Raw genomic sequence first — 22,499 nt, 5'->3', positions numbered from 1 at the left:
AAATTACCTATGAACCACTTTTACGGGTTATTGGTTGCATCAAGCATATCGTCACCCTCATAAAATAATCGCCTAAGTCATTTTTCAGCGATTTCCAGGTTTTTGTCGACATCAATTTTTCAACATGCGACCCCATTTTTGTAGAGTTGCCTTCGTCATTCAGGGTTTGAGTGTTCTAGAATTGGCCTTTTCATTTCTGCCTAAATCTTAAGCCAAATGAGATAATGACAGTTCTTTTCTAATTTCCTGTAAAGTAGAAAATAATGACTTAGGCGGTTTGTTTACGAAGGTGACGATATACATTTTCTCTGCTGGTATTATTATGGCCCAACATTGACCTCTCTTATGGCTCCACGTTGTTGTGTTTGTTTGGAGCAGCGTCTAGTGGACCTTTTTGCTCCTGCTTTTGTTTTTGTCCTTGAGCTGCCTCCTTTACTGTTAAAAAAGGCTGAGAAAATAATTGGAAGTGAAATATGTGGGATTATATGAAAGTGGAAAAGTTAGAATGAGCTCCAGTCTTTTTAGTGTGTTAATAACGGACATCTCGGTTGGCAATAAAGGACAACTCTTAGTATTAACCTCTGTTTTGGGGTTGGTAATAACGGACATCTCTTTGTATCAGCCGTTGTTTTGGGGTTGGTAATAACGGACATCTCTTTGTATCAGCCGTTGTTTTGGGGGTTGGTAATAACGGACATCTCTTTGTATCAGCCGTTGTTTTGGGGTTGGTAATAACGGACATCTCTTTGTATCAGCCGTTGTTTTGGGGGTTGGTAATAACGGGAATCTCTTAGGGCCACTTTCACAGTTCGCCGTGATGGGTGAGTAAGCCTCCAAACCAATACCAGTGACATCAAAAATTCCTTGTGTAGTGTTTGGTGTTCATATTTAAGTTAAGAAATACGAGGAAATCATACTGGGAGTCTCTTGTGTGTCCGGTGCTGCATCGAAAACCTAATCATTGCGGAGTGTCGAAGATTGAAGAGCTTTGTTCGGACGATTACAAAGCCACTGCGTTAAACTGTGAAATTGTCTTGGGGTGTACGTTGCAGGCCACCTCACCGACACAGATTCCAGGCAACTCTTCCTCCTAAGTTCTTTCTGCCTCCTTCCTCCTTATTCCACTTTTCCTTCTCTATGCGTTACTCTCTTTTTTACTTATTTAAACCTAATATTTCTGTACAAAAAGGAGACTCAAAATTACACTTTTTAGGTTTAACTATTTCAAGAGCCTGTGTATGGGACAAAATTAATACTCTCTCTCTCTCTCTCTCTCTCTCTCTCTCTCTCTCTCTCTCTCTCTCTCTCTCTCTCTCTCTCTCTCTCTCTCTCTCTCTCTCTCTCTCTCTCTCTCTCTCTCTCTCTCTCTCTCTCTCTCTCTCTCGATATCAAGAATTATTACTGAACATATATTGTCTTTCTCTTTTTCCTATCTCCCTCCTCCTCCTCCTCCTCCTCCTGTACAAACATTCCTCCCGCCCCTCCTTTGCACACACACCCAACATTCCTTCCAGAGCACACCCACCCACCCTCCACCCTTTCCCTTCCACCTCTTACCTCCACCCGGCTACCCACCTTCCATCTCTTCCCTCCACCCGCCCAGCCACCGAACCCCCTCCACTCGTGCATCGCTCCATTCATTCCACACACACACACACACACACACACACACACACACACACACACACACACACACACACACACACAGGCCACTCCCAGTATGCCCTTCCCTAAACCTCCTCCTTCTCCTCTGTACCTTCATACCCTGCCGGCCTCCCCTTGTATGCCTCGCCTTACCCTGCATCTTCACTAGCATGCCCTGCCTCACCCTGCACTGCCAACCACCAGCCTTCCCCTGCCAGCCTCTCCCTGTACCCTTCACGAGCATGACCTTGTATGCCTCACCTAACCCATCCTTACCCTGCCTCCAGAGACCTCATCCTTCCCCACAATACAGCTTTGACCCTGTAACCGTAACCTCTGCTGTCCCCTGCATTCATAATCCTGCCTCTTCATGTAAACCAACCCTGCCAGCCTCGCTTAACCCTGTACTTATAAACTTAACCATCCTTCCTACCCAATCCTTCCACTATATCCTTCACCAGCCTTACCCTGTACATAGCCATCCTCCCTTGTACTCCTATACCGATAATCCTTCCCTTGCCTTAACCCTGTACCTAGATAGACTTACCCTGCACTTCTAAGCCCATCAGTCATCCCCCTTGTACTCCAATACCCAGCAAGCACTCATTCCTTGTACCCTTCCCCTGTCGACCTTCCCCTGCCTTATCCTGTACTTACATACCCTTCCCCTGTACTCCTATACTCACCAGAAAGCCTTCCCTGTACCTTTCATCAACGTTCCCCTGTAACCCTCCCCTGCCATACCTTGTACACAGCCATCTTCTCCTGTATTGTATCCTGCAGCCATCCTTCCCCTGTCCCACACTGTAATTACATAGCTATTTTTCCCTGCACTCCTACTGCATACCCAACGTCCATCCTTCCCTTGCCTTACACTGTACTACATAGCTGTCCTCCCTGTACCCTTCCCCTGCCTCTAGCTCCCATGTACTGCACTCAGCTATCATCCTTCCCCTGTACACTCCCCCCCAGCTTCCCCTGCACCTCCCTCTCCTATACTCTATCCAGCTAAAATTCTTCCCTGCACCCTTCCCTGCCCCTTCCTCTCATATACTATACCCAGAAACCATCCTTCCTCTATACTATACCCAAATACAATCCTTTCCTTGTACCCTTCCCCTGCTTTCCCCTGCATCTCCCTCCCTGTACGCTAGCCGGCAGCCATCCTTCCCTGTACCCTCGCCTCACGGCCTCACTATGTAGGTTACGGCGGGCGGGAGGGAATGCACTGCTTTCACATCCCTGCGGCGCCGCCCTTACCCACCGCCGCCCAAGGGGACACGCTAGGTCACACGCCGGCTATAATTTACCTCCCGACCCCCTCAACGACGCGCCCCCAGGATTCCAGGTAAAAAGGTGTGTGTCAAGGGGAGGGGGGGGATAGGGGGTGGGGGGTTGTGTGTGTTTGGGGGAATTGTGTGTGTGTGTTGGGGGTGAAGGGGTTTGTGTGTGTGTGTGTGTGTGTGTGTGTGTGTGTGTGTGTGTGTGTGTGTGTGTGTGTGTGTGTGTGTCGCTTTCACTTTTCGTGTTATCTCAATTTTTTTTTTTTATCCATTTTTCGAGGGTTAGATTATGTTTTGGTTCATATTCTTGCTTTCTTCTTTTTTTTTACATTTAGTTTCTTTTTTCATGTGTGTGTGTGTGTGTGTGTGTGTGTGTGTAATTTACTACGGCCTGATCACGAGTTGGACTCGCTTTCGCCAGCAGGTACCCTCACGACGTGAGCAAGTGCTCATTATTGTTGATCTCTGGGTACTGCCAGGACCTCACACACCACACCCCCCACACCCCTTGCTCAAGGGGGGGACAGTAACCACTCCTAGTCAACGGAAAGAATCTACCCTGAGCGGGGCTCGAACCGCCGCATGTTTGGCCATGAAGCCTTGCAGCACGGCGCTCTAACCGATTGAGCTACCAGAGCGGTGTGGCTACCAGAGCGGTGTGTGTGTGTGTGTGTGTGTGTGTGTGTGTGTGTGTGTCATGTCATTTAGCTTGTTACAATGTCCACTACACTAAAACCCTCTTCGAACCCTCTCCCTCCCCCTCCCATAAACCTATATATACTGACCCGCCCCCCTCCCCCCATTACACCCTTTACACCTCCCTCCACCCCTTTAATGTCTACAACTCCATCACCACTCCCATAAACCTTCTCAACAACCCTCTCCTCCTCTCACCACGCCTCGGCAATTCCTTCTCCCTCCTTCAGCCCCAACCTTTCTCCCTCCACTAATACAGAAATGGAGTAACTGATGTTTATTAAGAAGCTTCAAATCTGCTTTTCTCTCTTGGTTCACCTGTTGTGGAATTGAGTGATTGGCAGGTGGGTATGTTTAATTTTTTTTTTTACAGCAAAGAAGGCAGCTCGAGGAAAAACAAAATCAGCGACAAAAAAGCCCGCTAAACGCTGCTCCAACAAAAGAAAAAAGAACAAGAGGCCAGAAGAGAGGCCAATTTCGGGTCTTGAAGCATCTATTTTTTTATTCATTAGAGTTCAAGTTGCAAGTTATTCTACACCACATAATTATATTAAAAAAAACACGTATTGAAAAAATAAGAATGTCAATAACTAAAGACCAGAATAATAATAATAAAAAAAATCTCACCGTTCATTCCTATATTTATCTTAAGGTGAGATAAGGACACGAGAGAAGAGAAATGAGGTGAGGCAAGGTGAGGTGAGGCGAGGAGGAGGAGGAGGAGGAGGAAACATGGAAACATGGAAATGCAGGCAACAGAATGCCTATTGGCTCATTACGAGGTTGCCCGCTCTGGTGATTTAATCTGCTCGACAGCCACTTAGTGCCCGCAGAGCAGAGAAAGCACCTCGATATTCAGTGTACTCCCGTCGCAATGAAATGACGGTCGATTTGATTTTTGAAGGAGTTGCTGGTATTCGCATTTACTACTTCTGAGGGAAGATTGTTCCAGTGGCTGATGACTCTAATGAGAAGAAACTCCTGCCAATGTCTGTGCTACATCGATTCGATTGAATGGGTAAGCCGTTATTTCTAGTTCTGGAGTTTGTTTGCAATTCAATTGAGTGATCGACGTTGTTGAACTTTTTCAGGTACTTGAAGACTTGAATCATATCCCCTCGTAGGCGTCTTTTCTCCAGTGTAAAGAGATTAAGTCGCTTGAGTCTTTCCTCGTATGGTTGAGCCCTCAAGGTTGGAATCATTTTCGTGGCTCGTCGTTGAACTCTTTCCAGTAATTCGATGTCCTTTCTGTAGTCAGGAGACCAGAACTGCACCGCATACTCGAGATGCGGTCTTACCATCAATGGAATTGTACAAGGATAGCATTACATCTGGCGTTTTACATTCGAAGTTCCTCGCTATGAACCCGAGCACAGTGTTGGCTTTGTTGTATGCTTTCTTACAGTGCTTCACGTGTTTCAGGTCACTGCTGATAGTGACTCCAAGGTCCGGTTCCTCCTGCACCGCCTACAGAGGTTTTCCGTGCATGATGTACGTGTGGTTACTATTTCTGGACCCAATGTGCATGACTTTGCACTTGTCAACATTGAAGGACATTTGCCACTTTTCAGGCCATTCGATGATTTGATTAAGGTCCTTTTGGATGAATTCGCAGTCGGTCTTTGTGAAGGCCTTTCCACCCACCTTGGTGTCGTCAGCAAATTTCGATACGGAGGATTTCAGTCCTGTTTCTAGGTCGTTGATATATATGATAAAGAGGATGGGTCCCAGCACCGACCCCTGAGGCACTCCACTCGTAACTGGAAGCCACTCGGAGGCCTGTCCGTTGAGTAGCACTCGCTGTTTTCTGTCGGTTTGCCAATCTCTTTTCCACGCGATCAGATTAGCTCCAATACACGCAGATTGTAGTTTCTTAAGGAGTCGCTCGTGTGGGTGTGTGGAGGAGGAGGAGGAGGAGGAAAAAGACCGAGGAGGATGAGGACGATGATGATGATGAGGAGGAGGAGGCGAAGAAGGAATAGGAATAGGAGTAGGAGGAGTAGGAGTAATAGGGGTAAGAGGAGGAGAAGGAGAATTTAAAAAAAAAAGTAATACCACGTTTCTAAACAGTCAGCGCCTCCACTGTTACCAAAATCGTCCCACAAAATCATGCTTTGTTGCATTTCCAAGTCAAATGCTTATAAATATTTTGACGAAAAAAAATTATGAACCTTGCATCTGAAACTTTCGATTTCCTCACACATAATATATTGAATGATAAACTGAGACACGCCGGAGTCAAAAATGTTTCACTTGAGCAATTTCCTGTCGGCCGAAGTAACGAACAAGACGTGTTTAGAGAGAGCGAACACTCGAGCTTGTCCTTCACGCCATGACAGTTGACTTACACGCGATGGCTCTTGACTAAAATTTGTACTTTTTACTACTCGCACTAACCTTTTTGCGGCAGCTTTGCTTCCTGGGCAGCAACTCCAAGTTGTAGGATTTTCTTTCGCGTTGCTTCTGTTGGCTGCAAAAAAAGAAAACTCATTTTTAAGCATTGCATTTACAGTGCTGTAGATGATTATTAAAAATACAGCAAGGAGGAAAAAATATACCAACTAACACACACACACACACACACACACACACACACATATATATATATATATATATATATATATATATATATATATATATATATATATATATATATATATATATATATATATACACACACACTCTTACAGTGTTACCAGGTAAAGCCAATACTAATTAGGAGCTTTCACACCTGCCTAAAGCACTGGTAGGCAGGTGGGTGTCTCAAGGTTAGCCGGCGCAAGATGAATGGGAGGCGAGCGAGGAGGGAGGGAGAGATGGAAGGGATGGGAGGGAAGAAGTGGCGGGAACAAGAATGAGCCGCGGAAAGAGAGAGAGACAGAGGGAGGAGGAAGGGCAACATTATTACCCAAGAGAGAAAGAGTACGAAAAACAGGAACACACACACACACACACACACACACACACACACACACACACACACACACACACACACACACACACACAACCCACGCATACATAAATTCTTAAATCCTATTTGCCTCAACCCAACATTTGGCGCCAAAAACGCAAAATTGTACGAAAAAACAAACAAAAAAACAAGAGAGCATCAGTAACAACACCAAAACACCTTTAATACTGAACGAGTTATTTCAACACCACGAGGCGGGTAGGGAGGAGGAGGAGGAGGAGGAGGAGGAGGAGGAGGAGGAGGAGGAGGGTGTAGAAGAGGAGAAGGAAAAGGAGGACGAGTCAGGCACCAGTGATAATAATAATAATAATAATAATAATAATAATAATAATAATAATAATAATAATAATAATAATAATAATAATAATAATAATAATAATAATAATAATAATAATAATAATAATAATAATAATAATAATAAAAATAATAATAATGACAATAATAATAAAAGTAGTAACAATGATGATGATGATGATCGTAGCGGGGAAAGAGGAGCTGAAAATCCTCCTCTCCTTGTGATTGACTTCCAAGTTGCCATTAGGAAGTGTGTGCTTTTTCCTTTTTTTTTTTTCTTGTTCTTGAGAAGTGGAGCTATTTTTAGAAGTGTGTGGGTGGTGAGGAGAAATCTTGTTCTTGATTGTCTGTCTGTCTGTATGTGTGTCTGTATTAATTTGCGTCTATTTATAGCTTGGCGTCCATCTGTCAATCTGTCTGCCCGTCTGTCTGTCTGTCTGTAAATCATGCTAGTCTTTTTTTTTTAATACACTGAGTCAATGGAGAGAAATTAACAGTTGTTATAATAATACACACACACACACACACACACACACACACACACACACACACACACACACACACACACACACACACACACACACACACACACACACACACACACACACACACACACATAATCACACACACACACACACACACAATCACACACAATCTCACAGACACACACACACACACACACACACACACACACACACACACACACACACACACACACACACACACACACACACACACACACACACACACACACACACACACACACACACACACACACACACACACCTTTGTCGTGATGGTCAAGGTGGTGAGCGAATTTCAGGTCACTGGATCCATTAAAAAGGAGAAAAAACGCCGCCCGGTACTCGAACCCAGGCCACTAAAACCAAGGCCCACCGATTATATGCTGAGCCACCGCCGGGCCACTTAACTATACCTGTCTGTCTGCTTGTCTGTCTGTGTGTCTATCTGGGTGGGCGGCTATATTTGTGTATCTGTTTGTATGTGTATCTGTTTGTATGTGTGTCTGTCTGTATGTCTGTCAAGGTGGGATGGGTGGTTATGTCTGTCTCTTCGTGTCTGTCTGTATACTTGGGTGGCTGGCTGTTTGTGTGGCTGTCGTCATGTCTTCTCACCTGTAAGGACCAATAAGAAAATATACACTTCTATATATTCTTTATATACTCTAGTAACTCTACATACTATTCCTATATTATACACCTACTCTATTCCCTCTATGGCAGGGGAGCCATGTAGAGCTGACTACAATAATTTAGTTAGAGTAATAGCAGAGGGTCAGAGACAGCATATCCCTTACCAAGCACGTAGAAAGGAAAATAACGACCTTAAATAGACGCACCTTGCCACACTCTCAACACCTCTCGCTTCCTCTCACATGTCAGCCATTTGCTACCTTTGAATTAGTTTAATTAAATAACTGGATAATCCAATAAGGTCATACAGTGTTAAGACTGTTTCGTTTTTAGGATAATAACAAGGATTTTGTATAAATACCACGACACTTGACAACGTTGTAATCCAACGTTGTCAAGTGTCGTGATATCTATACAAAATCTTTGTTATCTTAAAAACGAAACAATCTTAACACTATATGACCTTATTGGATCATCCAGTTGTTTAATTAAATTCATTTAAAGGTAGCAAATAGCTGACATATGAGAGGAAGCGAGAGGTGTTGAGAGTGTGGCAAGGTGCGGGTGCGGAACAGGGCCGTAGCCACCACTACCCCATCGGCCAGTTTCACGTGGAAGTACTATAGGGCTCAATGCATTCAGGCTAAGAATCTTACAATCATGGTACTGGGTTTCATCTCGAGGAGCAATAGGAGCGCTCAGGTCATCCTCAAACTTTACTCAGCACTAATTTAGAATCTGTATAGAGAAGGATGACGAAAATTATTCAAGGGGAGTGAGAAATTTACCTTATGAGGATAGACTGAAGCATTTATATCTACACTCTCTAGAAAGGCGAAGGTTGCGAGGAGACCTGATCGATGTCTATAAATGGATGAAGGACTTAATTAAAGAGGATGTCAATAGGGTTTTGGTTGTAAAAGAGCCAGGTGGGACACGTAGCATTGGTTTTAAGTTAGACAAATTCTGATTCAACAAAGACATAGGCAAGAATTGGTTCACCAATAGAGTGGTGGATGAGTGGAACAGGCTCGGCAGTCATGTTGTGTGTGCCAATACCATAGACACATTCAAGAGGTTGGATAAATTTATGGATAGTTAGGTAAGGTGGAGTTAGGTATACAGGAGCCAACCGGCCTCATGCAGACTCCTTACGTCCTTATGTTCTTAAACTCTATACTCTTCATCACAAACACGATCTATACTTGATGGATAAGGACCGAGGAAAAAAATAATGCCGACACCCACACCCACACCCACACACACACACCCACACCCACCCACACACACACACACAAAAAAAAAAAGAATGGCACAGCTGTCAAATTTTTGCTGTCCCGATAAACGAGTCGACTGTAGCGGAGCGAGAGTGTTGCACGCGGGTGAGCGTTGCTTTTCTCAAGAGTCTCCGGAACGGGGTCTGATTTTAGGAATGGGGCAGAAGACAAGGGTGTGAGGTATGGAGGGTTAGGGAGGCGCCATACACTTACACGCCATAACTGTCTCCCTTTCTCACCTGCCGCACCTGACGCATCCACCTGTTTTTCGGCGTCCACACCTCTGATTAAATTAAAGGTGTGGAGGGGGGAAGGAGGGGGAAGGCACCGTGTTCACCCCGAAGAGATTCTGATTATGTATACCATCTCTCTCTCTCTCTCTCTCTCTCTCTCTCTCTCTCTCTCTCTCTCTCTCTCTCTCTCTCTCTCTCTCTCTCTCTCTCTCTCTCTCTCTCTCTCAACAGGAAGGAAACGAACTATTTCCCGTCTGCGCCTAGTACATAATTCTAGTTAGACACATTCTTATTACCTCTCTCTCTCTCTCTCTCTCTCTCTCTCTCTCTCTCTCTCTCTCTCTCTCTCTCTCTCTCTCTCTCTCTCTCTCTCTCTCTCTCTCTCTCTCTCTCTCTCTCTCTCTCTCTCTCTCTCTCTCTCTCTCTCTCGGAGTACTCAAGAGAGACCCGAAAGGTTACTCGCTGCATTATGATTAAAGGAATTGGAGGGATTAATGGAGAAAAATACATATAGGAGAGAGAGAGAGAGAGAGAGTATACATATGATACGTCTCTTTGCTGAACTTAAAAAAAAGAATACATATTTTTTTAATTAAGTTCACCTGAAGCAAGAAAACAAGATGACAGAATGATGATGATGATGATGATGATGATGATGACGGTTGTGATAATGAAAAGGATGAGGAGTAGGAAGAAAAAAAAGAAGAGACGGAAGAAGTAGAAGAAGAAGAAGAAGAAGAAAGATGATGATGATAATGATGATGGTGAAGAAGAAAAAGAAGATGAAGATGAAGAAGGAGAGGAAGAAGAAGAAGAAGAAGAAGAAGGGGAGAAAAAGGAGGAGGAGGAGGAGGAGGAGGAGGAGGAGGTAATTGGACGGTCACTTCAGGTAAAATTCTTGTGTGCTTAACGAATGTGTCGCAATGCAGAGGGAGGGAGAAAGTGAGAAAGGAAGAGAACAAAGGGAGAGGAGAGGAGGGAGGGGAAGAGGGGAGAGTGAGGGGCAAGTGAAGGACGGGAGAGATTGGAAGAAGGGGGAGAATAGAACAGAGAAAAGGGAGAGAATGAGGAAAGTGGAGGGAAAAGAAGGGACGAAAAGAAAGTGAAAGTAGAAAGGAAGAGACAAGGGAAGAATTAAGGAACGGAGATAATTATAAGAGACAAAAGGGAGGGAAGAAAGAGAGAAAGGGAGAGAGTAAGAGGATGGAGAGGATAATAAAAGATAGGAAAAAAGGAAAAGAAGGGAAAAATAAGAAGATGGAAGAAGCAAGAAAAGGGAGGAAAGAGGAAAGAGAAGAAGAGAGAAACTAAAAGGATAGGGAGGAGCTAGAGGAGAAAAAAAGGCAGGAAGCGAGGGAGGGAATGAGGAAGGAAAAAGGAAAGAATGCAAGATGGAAGGGAGGGAATGAGGGAAAAACAGAGGAAAGAAGGCAGGAAGGAAGGGAGGGAGAAAGGAAAGGGAGGAAAGAAGGCAGGAATGAAGGGAAGGAATGAGGGACGAAGGGAGAAAAGACGGCAGGAAAGAAGGGAGGGAATGAGGGAGGAAGGGAGGAAAAGAGGCAGGAAGGAAGGGAATGAGGGAGGAAGGGAGGAAAGAAGGCAAGAAGGAAGGGAGGGAATGAGGGAGGAAGGGAGGAAAGAAGGAAGGAAAGAAGGGACGGAATGAGGAGGAAGGAAGGAAAGAAGGCAAGGAGGGAGAAAGGGAATGGGAAAGGGAGGACAGACGACAGGAAGGAAGGGAGGAAATGAGGGATGTAGGGAGAGGCAAGTATGACCTTCAGTAAGAGGGAGGAAATACCTGTAAATATCTCCCTTTCTTCTTTTTTTCTCTTCTAGGTTTTGTTCTTGTTTTTTGTTTCTGATCCTGTTTCTGTTATTTTTTTTTCTCTCTCTCTCTCTCTCTCTCTCTCTCTCTCTCTCTCTCTCTCTCTCTCTCTCTCTCTCTCTCTCTCTCTCTCTCTCTCTCTCTCTCTCTCATCTCTCACTCTCCTCCTCCCTATCTTCTCTCTCTCTCTCTCTCTCTCTCTCTCTCTCTCTCTCTCTCTCTCTCTCTCTCTCTCTCTCTCTCTCTCTCTCTCTCTCTCTCTCTCTCTCTCTCTCTCTCTCTCTCTCTCTCTCTCTCTCTCTCTCTCTCTCTCTCTCATTCTCTCTCTCTCTCTCTCTCTCTCTCTCTCTCTCTCTCTCTCTCTCTCTCTCTCTCTCTCTCTCTCTCTCTCTCTCTCTCTCTCTCTCTCTCTCTCTCTCTCTCTCTCTCTCTCTCTCTCTCTCTCTCTCTCTCTCTCTCTCTCTCTCTCTCTCTCTCTCTCTCTCTCTCTCTCTCTCTCTCATTCCCATTCTCTCATTCTCTCTCTCTCTCTCTCTCTCTCTCTCTCTCTCTCTCTCTCTCTCTCTCTCTCTCTCTCTCTCTCTCTCTCTCTCTCTCTCTCTCTCTCTCATTCTCTCTCTCTCTCTCTCTCTCTCTCTCTCTCTCTCTCTCTCTCTCTCTCTCTCTCTCTCTCTCTCTCTCTCTCTCTCTCTCTCTCTCTCTCTCTCTCTCTCTCTCTCTCTCTCTCTCTCAACGCCCCCGCTTCATCCATTCCTCCCCTTCCATTAATCTCTTCCTTTCACTCTTTTACTCCCGTAAGAACCCTCCTCCTCCTCCTCCTCCTCCTCCTCCTCCTCCTCCACCTCCCACTCCTCCTCGTCCTCCTCCTCCTCCTCCACCCTGCATTCCACAGCGATCCTTCCTCTCCTAACCCGTTGTTTCTCCTCCTTCCTCTTTACCCATCCTTCGTTTATTCTCTCCGTTGCTTCATATTTTCCTCTATTTTCTTCTTCATGGTAATAATTACAAGGAAAGGATGCGGCAGGAGGAGGAGGAGCAGGAGGAGGAGCAGGAGGAGGAGGAGGAACTTCTTAAAACAGGGTTGAGTCTGGCAGTGAAAGTGGTGATGGTGATGGTGGTGGTGGTGATGGTGGTGATGGCAATGGCAATGGTGGTGATGGTGATGGTGGTGGTGGTGGTAGAGGTGATGCATTTGATAAACAGACTCACTGAAAATGTAATGATGCAAATTCTCTCTCTCTCTCTCTCTCTCTCTCTCTCTCTCTCTCTCTCTCTCTCTCTCTCTCTCTCTCTCTCTCTCTCTCTCTCTCTCTCTCAATATGCTGTTCGAATCAGTGTTTCTTGTGGCTATTGCGAGAGAGAGAGAGAGAGAAAGAGAGAAAATATGCACTGGAATTCAGGACAGATCTGAGTGACGACAACAGCAACAGCATCAACAACAACAACAACAAAGATATTGAAAAAAAAAAAAAACAGAAAAGGAAAGTTACGGAGTTTGTCGTTTTTGAAGAATAGTTTTACACATTTTATTCTTATCTATTCACTCCCTCCCTTTTTTTTTTCCTTCTTCCGTTCTCTCCCTTCCTCCCTTCTTCCCTCCCTCTTTTTCCTTCTTCCGTTCTCTCCCTTCCTCCCTTCTTCCCTCCCTCTTTTTCCTTCTTCCGTTCTCTCCCTTCCTCCCTTCTTCCCTCCCTCTTTTTCCTTCTTCCGTTCTCTCCCTTCCTTCATTCTTCCCTCCCTCTTTTTCCTTCTTCCGTTCTCTCCCTTCCTTCATTCTTCCCTCCCTCTTTTTCCTTCTTCCGTTCTCTCCCTTCTTCCCTCCCTCTTTTTCCTTCTTCCGTTCTCTCCCTTCCTCCCTTCTTCCCTCCCTCTTTTTCCTTCTTCCGTTCTCTCCCTTCCTTTCTTCTCTCTCATTTCCCTTCCTCAATTCACTCTTTTTCCTTCCTTCTGTTCTCTCCCTTCCTCCCTTCTTCCCTCCCTCTTTTTCCTTCTTCATTTATTTCCCTTCCTCGCTTCTTCTCTCTCCTTTCCCTTCCTCAACTCACTCTTTTTCCTTTCTCTTTTTCCTTCATACGATCTCTCCTTTTCTCCCATCTTCTTTCCTTTTTTTCCTTCTTCCCTCTTTTATCCTTCCTCCGTTCTTTTCCCTTTATCCATTATGTTCTTTTCCTTCTTTTTCCCACCTCTCGTTTTCCTTCACATTTTTCTTTTCTTTTATTTTTTCCTTTCACATAATATTCTTCCAAAAATTCCTACATCATATTTTATTTTTCTTCCTTGCGCTTTAGTTATGTTTGTTCGTGATGGAGGTGTTTGGCTAATCCTCCTCCTCCTTCTCCTCCTCCTCCTCCATTGTTGCTGCCCTTCTTTTTCCTTCGCTTTTACTTTTTTTTAGTATTATTATCCTGGTTATTCCACTTTTCTATTTTTTTCATTCTTTTCTTTCTTCCCTTCTCCCTTCTTTCTCCTTCCTTCCTTCCCTCCTTTCTTTCATCCTCCTCTCTTCTAACGTTATCATTCTTATTCTTTGTGTTTTTTCCTCCTTCATCTTTCTCCTATCTATCTTCTTTCCTTCCTTCCTGCTTTCCTTTCTTTCATCCTCCATCTCTTCTAACGTTATCATTCTTATTCTTTGTGTTTTTTCCTCCTTCATCTTTCTTCTATCTATCTTCTTTCCTTCCTTCCTGCTTTCCTTTCTTTCATCCTCCATCTCTTCTAACATTATCATTTTCGTTCTTTCTCTTTCACCTTTTTTCTTATCTATCTTTTTTCCTTCCTTCATCCTCATTATTTGCTTCCTGGGTCAACATTATCCTCATCCTAGTTCATTCACGTTCCTTCAGTCTTTATTCTCTACCTCCTTCCTATCTTTTTTTTCTTTCTTCATTCTTTCTTTCTTCGTCTCACGCCTACTAGATTATCACTATCCTATTTAACACTTCTTCTATTTCCATATTCTGTGTTGTTTTAAGTTTAGAATCTTTTCCTCTTGCTCTTCTTGCTTATTCTTGTTTTAAATTTCAGGTTTCTTCTTCTTCCTTGTCTTTCTTTATCTCTTACTGTTCTCATTGCTTCCCTTTTGTTTTTAGTCATGTTTTTATTCCTTCCTCTCTTCCTCCCTCATTCCCTCCCTTCCTTCCTGCCTTCTTTTCCTCCTTTCCTTATTCCCTCCCTTCCTTCTTGCCTGCTTTCCTTTCTTCCCTCCTTTCCTTATTCCCTCCCTTCCTTCCTTCCTTCTTTCCTTTCTTCCCTCCTTTCCTTATTCCCTCCCTTCCTTCTTGCCTTCTTTTCCTCCTTTCCTTATTCCCTCCCTTTCTTCTTGCCTTCTTTCCCTCCTCCTTATTCCCTCCCTTCCTTCCTGCCTTCTTTCCCTCCTTTCCTTATTCCCTCCCTTCCTTCTTGCCTTCTTTCCTACCTTACATCATATTTTTCCTTAGTCTCTTCTCTAGTTCTCCTCCCTTTATTCCTTCCCTTCTCCTCCTCTCCTTCCCTCCCCTCCCTCTCCCTCTTCTTCGCCACAAAGGCGTTATTGTCCATAGTTTTGAAGGACAGGTGGGTAAATTACAGGTAAAATGAAAAATGAAAGGAAGGAAAGAAATAGGGAAGGATGGGAAGAAAAAGAAAGAAATTTGAAGGAAATACAAACAAGGAAAGAAGGAAAAAATGAAGGAAGGAAAGAAACAAGGAAGGAAGGGAAGAAAAAAGAAAGTAAGAAATATGAAGAAAATACAGGGAAGAAAAGAAGGAAGAAGAAAAGGAAGGAAAGAAACAAGGAAGGAAGGGAAGAAAGAAGAGAAAGAAATATGAAGAAAATACTGGTAAGGAAAGAAGGAAGAAGAAAAGGAAGGAAAGAAACAAGGAAGGGGAGAGAGAAGAAAGAAGTATGGAGGAAAAAAATGAAGCCACCACCACCACCACCACCACGACTACTACTACTACCTACTACTACTACTACTACTACTACTACTACTACTTTAAAATATTCTGAAGTAACACAAATACTTCGAGTAGGAAAAAAATTCGTCCTTTGATGTGTGATAACCTTCGATCTCAGACGAAAATAAGAATATATACAAGAGAGAGAGAGAGAGAGAGAGAGAGAGAGAGAGAGAGAGAGAGAGAGAGAGAGAGAGAGAGAGAGAGAATAAACAAATCTTTTCATATCTGTTTTTAATCCAAGGAGCTGAAAGACAGGTACAAGAAGAAGAAGAAGAAGAAGAAGAAGAAGAAGAAGAAGAAGAAGAAGAAGAAGAAGAAGAAGAAGAAGAGAAAGAAGAAAATGAAAAGGAAGTGGAGGAGGAGGAGGAGGAGGAGGAGGAGGAAGAAGAACAAGAACGGGATCATTTAAGAAAACAAACAAAAATAAACGAAGATAAATATGAAAAAGATGAAGCAGAAATAAAATAAAATAAAGAAGAAGAAGAAGAAGAAGAAGTAAGAGAAAAACAAGAAGGATGAGAAGAAAGAAGAAGAAAGAAAGAAAGTAAGAAAGAAAAATATGAAGAGTTCACTTTGTATCACAGAGATGAATCCCCTCCTTCCTCCTCCTCTTCCTCCTCCTCCTCCTCCTTCTACCTCTTATCATCCTCCTCGCTTTCTTATCCACCCGTCACTCATGCTTAAAACACACTCACACACACACACACACACACACACACACTCTTACATACATACAGTAGGATTAGAGGAGAGTGGTGATGAGCTTGAGAGAGAGAGAGAGAGAGAGAGAGAGAGAGAGAGAGAGAGAGAGAGAGAGAGAGAGAGAGAGAAAATATCTGCTCTAACTGAACACTGGGATTATTTTTCTTATATTTAAAATTTCCGAAATTATCTCTTTTCCTGCAATAAAATCTCTCACAGGAGGGAGGAGGAGGAAGAGAAGGAGGAGGAGGAGGGAATGATCTCTCTCTCTCTCTCTCTCTCTCTCTCTCTCTCTCTCTCTCTCTCTCTCTCTCTCTCTCTCTCTCTCTCTCTCTCTCTCTCTCTCTCTTAGGTAAGCTGTAGTACACTTAAGCTTTTTGCAAACGCATAAATCAACACTTAAAAGATGAAGAGATTTAATTATTTGCATTTTATCGCTGAGGTTTATTAACAAAGTTGTTTTTTTGTGCGCAAAGGAGAGTGTTGTTGTTTTTGTTATTGTTGCTGTTGGTGGCGTTGGTGGTGTTGGTGTTGGTGGTGGTATGTCTTGAAACACCCTTGTCATAAACTGCAATTTCTTTTTATTCGTTTTGTTTTGCATTTTCTTTTTTAATCAGGTTTGGAGTTAAGAATCAAGACTAAGTTGGCTTTTAATCTTACTAATCTTTAACACCCATCACTCTTCTCTTTTTATTCCTGTTTTGTTGCTTTTATCTGTAGTTTATAACCTTCCTAGTATCATGTACTACTTTATATCCGAGTGGTCAACGTGCGGGTGTGGTGAGTCCGTGGACCTAGGTTCGAGTCCCACCGAAACACGCTGATTTTCCAAACCATCTCCGAGTGGCGGAATATTACCCACATGCTGCCCAGATCTTCAATCAACCCTAACTTCAGCGACTTCATTCAGGTGGCACACCGGGGGGCAGCATGGGCCAAGCAAGTCATATATCAAGGCAGCCACCATAAATAAAATTCGCCTGGGCCACTAACGGGCTGGGGCCAACCAAGAGGCCCCTCAAGAGAGTCCACCGACGCTACGGGCAGCACCTTGGAGAAAAAAAAGTCCCTACTCTTTATTCTTGTTCTGTTTTAACCTCACTTGTCATGCACTAATTTTAAAACTCTACACTCTTTATTCTTTGTGGCTGTTTTTGTGTAGCGAATTACCTTACGTGTACTATGCAAATGTACGAGACTATTTCATGACTTTACGTGTTCTGCAGAGTATATTCATGTTAACACCCTTCACTTTTTACTCTTGTTTTGTGGATTTTTTTTGTCTAGTTTATAACCCTTCTTGTACGTACTATGATATGGTCTGCATTTTTTACGGTAATAAAAGAATAACTAAAGAAATAAAGAAAGAATACATACTTACTTACATACAAATAACTAAATAGACCAATAAATAAATAAGTAATATCCAGGTAACCTTAATTAACCTAATCATCCTTACAATCACTTAATCACCTAGCCACCTAACCCACAGTTCCCTCATTCACCCGGTCAGCCATCACCAGTCATCCGGTCACGTAACTTCACCCAGGTAACTTAAGCACATCCAGGCAATCCAACTTAACCTAATCATCCATTCAATCCTCTAATCAGCCATTCAGCTAATACACCCTTCCCTTCAGTCAACCAATCAGCCATCACCAATCATCCAATTATGTAACATCACCCATGTAACTTAAGCACATCCAGGTAATCCAACTTAACCTAATCATCAATTCAATCCTCTAATCAACCATTCAGCTAATACACCCTTCCCTTCAGTCAACCAATCAGCCATCACCAATCATCCAATTATATAACATCACCTAGGTAACATTAGCACATCCAGGCAATCTAACTTAACCTAATCATCCATTCAATCCTCTAATCAACCATTCAGCTAATACACCCTTCCCTCAGTCAACCAATCAGCCATCACCAATCATCCAATTATGTAACATCACCCATGTAACATAACCACATCCAGGTAACCCGTCTTAATCAACCTAATCACCCATTCCATTCCCTAATCACCCAAGCAGCTAACCACCCTTCCCTCAGTCACCCAGTTAGCCATCACCAATCACTAATCACCTCGTCAGCCAGGTAAGCACATCCAGGTAAGCCAACTCAGTCAACCTAATCATCCATTCCATCCCCTAATCACCAAATCAGCTAATCCACCCTTCCCTCAGTCAGCCAGTCAGCCATCACCACTCATCCAGTCACTCGTCAGCCACTAATTGCACGCTACATTGTTTTGCCTTAACTACCTGGCTTACGCTCATCGTTTGACAGCTTGCGTGAGAGTGAGAGGTGGGAGAGGGAGGGAGGGAGAGGGAGATGAGGAGATAGAGGAAGATAGGGGGAAAGATGAATGAGGGAGAGGGTATGAGTGAGAGGGAGAGGGAGGAAGAGGGAGATGAAGAGAGAGAGGGAGAGGGGGAAATTTGAAAGGGGAAGAGAATGAGTGAAAGGGAGGAATATTAAGGGAGGAAGAGAAGGGGAGGGAAGGAGAGGAAAATGAAGAGATAGAGGAAGAGAGAAGGAAAGATGGTAAAGAAGTAATGAAGGGTACACACTATTTTTTCTTCTCTATCATCATCTATATCAACTTGAGGGGAAGGGAGAGAAGGGGAGAGGGAGGGAGAGGGAGATGAAGAGAGAGAGGAAGGGAGAGGGAGAGATGCAAAAGAGAATGAATGAGAGCCACGTAAGTTTTTTTTCCTTTCCCTTCATCATCATCCTTATCAGCCTCGTGCCAACATGAAGGGAGGGAGAGAAGGGGGAAAGAAGGAAGAGGGAGATGAAGAGATAGAGGAAGATGGAAGAGCTAGAGGAAATGAGAGAGGGGAGGGGGGGGGGGGATGACGCTATAGGGTTTTCTTTTCTTTCATCATCATCACTATCAGCATCATCACTAACATAAGGAAGAGGAAGAGGGAGATGAAGAGATAGAGGAAGATGGAAGGGAAAGAGGAAATGAGAGGGGGGGGGGGGGACGCTAGCTTTTCTTTACTTTCATCATCCTTATTATCAGCATCATCACTAAAATTAGGAAAAAGGAGAACGGAAGAGGAAGAGGGAGATGAAGAGATAGAGGAAGATGGAAGGGAAAGAGGAAATGAGAGGGGGGGGGGGGGACGCTAGCTTTTCTTTACTTTCATCATCATCATTATCAGCATCATCACTAAAATTAGGAAAAAGGAGAACGGAAGAGGAAGAGGGAGATGAAGTGAGACGGGAAAAGAGGAGGAGAGAAGGAATGGAGAAGTCACGATGATCTTTCTTTTCTTTCATCATTATCATCATCACCGTCATCACTAAAATAAGGAAGAGGGAGAACGGAAGAGGAAGAGGAAGAGGGAGATGAATAGAGAGGGGAAAAGAGGACGAGAGAAGGAATGGAGAAGTCACGATGATCTTTCTTTTCTTTCATCATCATCATTATCAGCATCATCACTAAAATTAGGAAGAGGGAGAACGGAAGAGGAAGAAGAAGAGGGAGATGACTAGAGAGGGGAAAAGAGGAGAGAAGGAATGGGGAGTCACGCTGATCTTTTTCTTTCATCATCATCATTATCAGCATCATCACTAAAATAAGGAAGAGGGAGAACGGAAGAGGAAGAAGAAGAGGGAGATGAATAGAGACGGGAAAAGAGGAGGAGAGAAGGAATGGAGAAGTCACGATGATCTTTCTTTTCTTTCATCATTATCATCATCACCGTCATCACTAAAATAAGGAAGAGGGAGAACGGAAGAGGAAGAAGAAGAGGGAGATGAATAGAGAGGGGGAAAGAGGAGGAGAGAAGGAATGGAGAAGTCACGATGATCTTTCTTTTCTTTCATCATTATCATCATCACCGTCAATATAATCTTCCTTCTCATCACCATTCTCTCTAGCCATGCAATACACTATCACCACAACCAAACACCATCATCACCAACATAATTCATCTTTTCATCACCATCCTAGCTAACAATCCCATATACCATCACCACAAACAAACATTTTCACCCTCATCACCACCACAATTACCATCATCACCACCAACCTAACGTAACCTAACCTAACCTGATAATTTTCTCAGGACGTAGGAGGCAGGACGGAAGTACAAAACAAACCCAAAAAGAGAAAGTCCCGTAATAAGCTGCCTACCACCACCACTACTAACCTAACCTAATCTAACCTAACCTAACCAACCGAACCGAACTTTACTTAACATAACCTAACGCGATAATTTTCTCAGGGCGTAGGAGGCAGGACGGAAGCACAAAACAAACCCGTACAGGCTGCCTACCACCACCACTACTAACCTAACCTAACCAAACCGAGCTTTACTTAATCTAACCTAACGCGATCATTTTGTCAAGGCGTAGGAACAGAAGCACAACAAACCCAATAAGAGAAAGTCCCGTACAAGCTGCCTACCACCACCACTACTAACCTAATCTAGCCTAACCGAACCGAACTTTACTAAACCTAACCCAACCTAAGGCGATCATTTTGTCAAGGCGTAGGAACAGAAGCACAAAACAAACCCAATAAGAGAAAGTCCCGTACAAACCGAACCGAACTTAACAGAAGCACAAAACAAACCCAAAAAGAGGAAGTCCCGTGCAAGCTGCCTACCACCACCACTACTAACCTAACCTAGCCTAACCGAGCTTTACTTAACCTAACACACCTTAAAGCGATCATTTTGTCAAGGCGTAGGAACAGAAGCACAACAAACCCAATAAGAGAAAGTCCCTTACAAGCTGCCTACCACCACCACTACTAACCTAACCTAGCCTAACCGAATCGAACTTTACTAAACCTAACCCAACCTAACGCGATCATTTTGTCAAGGCGTAGGAACAGAAGCACAACAAACCCAATAAGAGAAAGTCCCGTAACAAGCTGCCCCTCTGTGACAAGCTGCCCCTTTGTATACGTATGACAGGAACACACACACCACGATGTCGAAGGAATGATCAATGGTTACGTGTGAGGTGTGTTGATCCTCCTCCCACCACCGCCGCCACCACCACCACCCTAACACCTGCACTACGGTACCACCACCATCACCATCACCACAATCATTACCCCTATTATTACCATCACCTAAAACACCACCACCCACCACCACAACCTTGACACACACACACACACACACACACCTGCCCTCCTCTACTCATTCACTCTCCCATTCATCCATTTTGACCTTCCATTCAGCAGGGAGGAGGAGGAAGAAGAGGAGGAGGTGAGGAAGGAAGAGGAGGAGGAGGAGGAGTAAAGGGTGGGTTACTTCCTGTGTATCTAGGAGCGGGAAGCGAGAAGGAAGGGGAAGAGAAGAGGAAGAGAGAAGCAAGAAATTGAGGAGGGGAGAAAAAATAGGAAAGAAGAGGAAGGAGAGAAAAAAAATCAGGAAGAGAAGACAAAGAAGCGTGGAAACATGGAAGAGCCGGCAACAGAAAGTCTTTGGGTTAATACGAGGCTACCTATACTTCAATGACCTGCGGAATAGATTATAGCGCCTTGATGCAGCAAAGTAACGGTCCATTCGATTTTTCATGGAGTCGATCGTTCTCGTATTGACTACTACTACAGGAAGACGGTAGAGGGAGGGTAAAGATGTCTGTGCTGCACCGGCTCGCTTCAGTTCATTGTTCTCGGGTTAATAGGAAATTCAGAAAACCTTGAGTGATCGACGTTACTGACTCACCTAGTCGTTATATTTTCGAATTGTCTGCGGGGAAGAAGAAAGAAGGAAGAAAGATAGGAAGGAAGAAAGATAGGAAGGAAGAAAGAAAGAAAGAAAGAAAGAAAGGAAGGAAGAAAGATAGGAAGGAAGAAAGATAGGAAGGAAGAAAGAAAGAAAGAAAGGAAGGAAGAAAGAAAGAAAGAAAGGAAGGAAGGAAGGAGAGAGAGAGAGAGAGAGAGAGGGGTTAGAGGGAGGTAAAGTAAGGTTTGATCATCATCCTGGGTAGAGTAAGAAGGTCTAGGCTGTCTCCCCCTTTCCTCCACCTCTCCCTCCCTTACCTCCACTCTCCTCCCTCCATTGCCTCCACCCCGCCGTCCCTCCGTCCCTCTCTCACCCCTCCCAACCTAGCTACAGAAGGTCAACTCCACCTCTCTCTCTCTCTCTCTCTCTCTCTCTCTCTCTCTCTCTCTCTCTCTCCCCACCCCCCTCCCCACTATGACTCACCACCACCGCCACCATCACCACCACTATCGCTACCACCATCACCACCACCTCCACTATCACAACTGTTCTCACCACCTCCACCACCATTCTCCGTCATCACTATCACCACCATCATCACCTCCACCCTCCGTCACCGCTATCAACACCAGCCATCGTAGGCAGTAACACCCATCCATCCACCTCTCTGATCACCACAACCACCACCACCACCACAATCAGCAACACCATCACCGCCACGACTGTCACTACCGTCCCCACCACCACCATCCCGATCATTACCACCATCACCATCA

At 44.1% G+C, this 22,499-nt stretch overlaps 1 long non-coding RNA gene across 1 annotated transcript in view; it reads right to left on the bottom strand.

The window, feature by feature from the left end:
* LOC127006631 (uncharacterized) overlaps positions 1 to 22,499 on the bottom strand; it is a 49,830-nt gene that overhangs the window by 12,902 nt on the left and 14,429 nt on the right. The window contains exon 2 of the long non-coding RNA XR_007759680.1: positions 6,021 to 6,093. This is a non-coding gene — a long non-coding RNA (uncharacterized LOC127006631). The remainder of the gene's footprint in view (positions 1 to 6,020; positions 6,094 to 22,499) is intronic.

This window comes from Eriocheir sinensis, chromosome 33 (genome assembly GCF_024679095.1).
Source record: "Eriocheir sinensis breed Jianghai 21 chromosome 33, ASM2467909v1, whole genome shotgun sequence".
NCBI classification, from domain to species: Eukaryota; Metazoa; Arthropoda; class Malacostraca; order Decapoda; family Varunidae; genus Eriocheir; species Eriocheir sinensis.
The sequence above is the reverse complement of the archived record's forward strand: the minus strand, read 5'-3'. Positions and strand labels throughout refer to the sequence as shown.